At 36.5% G+C, this 1857-nt stretch overlaps 1 pseudogene; it reads right to left on the bottom strand.

Annotated features, from left to right (window-relative positions):
* Positions 1–533: 533 nt before the first annotated feature.
* Positions 534–1280, bottom strand: LOC102851345 (annotated as a pseudogene).
* Positions 1281–1857: the final 577 nt, after the last annotated feature.

Here is a 1857-nt window from a genome sequence, read left to right as displayed (position 1 = left end):
TATAATTATTTGCTTAATGTACAGATTGAACAGGTATGGAAAAAAGAACCCAGATGCACACCTTTCCTGATTTTAAAACATGTAGTATCCCCTTGCTCCATTTTTACAACAGCTTTCTGGTCTGGTTATAGGTATAATCCTGTCTACCCTTGTACTGAAATTTGAGCCTTGTTTTGTGCCAGGTTTGAAGGATCACAAGGACTACTGTCTCAGGAATTTCAAAGGTTATATTGCACTAGTAAGTCATATCTTTTAAATGTTAGTCTCTTGTCTTCATGGATGTTGACTGTGAATAAATGTAAAATTAAGGGTTTTAATTCATCACAGAGTGATGAAGTTTGTTTTCATTGTTCAATCTTAACACTTAAAATTTTGAAGATGTAAAAACAAAGACCAATTTGTTTAAATGGTTTTGTAGCATAATAAATAGTTCTCTTGATTGCAGGACATTAAAGGAAGACTGTTTGGTAGCATTCAGAAGCACATGGTAATATTGGCTTTCTGACTGATTTATAACAATTGTGAAAGTGTAACTAGACAAATAAGCTAACATTTGTGCATCCATTATTTTCAAGATTGTTGGTAACCTTGAGCATATTTCCCCCCATATAACCTTGCCTCCTTGTGTCACAAGGCCCAACTCGCTCACATTCACCACAATGACAGTACCTTTGGTAATAACACTTAAGGTTGTATAGAGTGAGGATGAAGAATTCTTCTTTACACCAAGTATTGGCAGGCAAAATGTGGCTTTAAGTTCAGGATGTGTTATATGTGCCTTCTTGAAATGTAAGCCCATTGGTCTGGTGAATCTTTCCTATTTAGGTGATTTTCATGTAAAGCCATCTGCAACAAAGCACACTTTGTTCTTCCATGCTTTCTTTTTCTCTTTCCAGTTTGAATAACTTTCAGTACTTCTGTTTTTCTCTGGGCACAAACTCTAGGGAGAAGGACTTCCCATTTTCCCACTTTCTCTTTGCATTTTTGTTTAATCGTGTTGGAAAATACTTTAGCTCGGGGCTGCCCCTCTCTTGTCCAACAGCTAGGCAGGTACTGCACCTTGTGGAGTCTTCTCATCATTCTTTTGTTTGGTGTTTCTCTTCTCATACATTTTCTCAGAATGATGCTGTTATGATAGGGCTTTGCTTTCAGACCAATCATCTTCTTTGCCTTCTTTGAACACTCATAAGCCTCTCGAATTTCTTTCTCTTTTTCTCATGGTAATCCAAACTGTATCCATAGCACTTTCAGTGTAATTCAATATACTAATTTTGTAGCATGGTAACAGCAGCAAGACCCCTGGGTGCAGTCTCCCGGGTGCAAATAGGCTCTCAACTTTCGGGTCCCAGAGACCTACAAGCCAACTCCACGCAGGCCCGTGTCTGGAAGGTAAAATTAAGTTCTTGACTTAAAATTAAGTTACAATCTTTTCAAAAATATAATGATGTTTATTGGTTTAATTGTGAGTTATTTTATTTTATTTTGAATAATCCATATTGAAGAATATAGTCACTGATCTTCTTCAGTTAGTGTTCCAAGTCATCTTCACTTTTCAAAAACAAATTAGTGTCATCTACATAAAGTACATAGTTGGTGATCCTCTTATAATCCTAATGACACATTCTATTTGTATAATCCCAGATTCTCAAATTATTTGTTCAGCATACAGATTGAATCAAATGAAAAAAATAATCCAACTTATTTCTTCCAGTGCTCAACTCACTCAAATCTGACCTTCCAATAGGGAGGCAGTAAATCACGCAGCATGAGATTTTTCTTCTTTCTATTAAGGAGCTGCTGGTGAATTCTAACTGCCAAAGAGTTTAGTAGCCCAACTCCCTACAGACTATGCCACCA

Source organism: Elephantulus edwardii, unplaced genomic scaffold (genome assembly GCF_000299155.1).
Source record: "Elephantulus edwardii isolate Elephantulus edwardi_28Jun2011 unplaced genomic scaffold, EleEdw1.0 scaffold00194, whole genome shotgun sequence".
In the NCBI taxonomy this organism is placed as follows: Eukaryota; Metazoa; Chordata; class Mammalia; order Macroscelidea; family Macroscelididae; genus Elephantulus; species Elephantulus edwardii.
The sequence above is the reverse complement of the archived record's forward strand: the minus strand, read 5'-3'. Positions and strand labels throughout refer to the sequence as shown.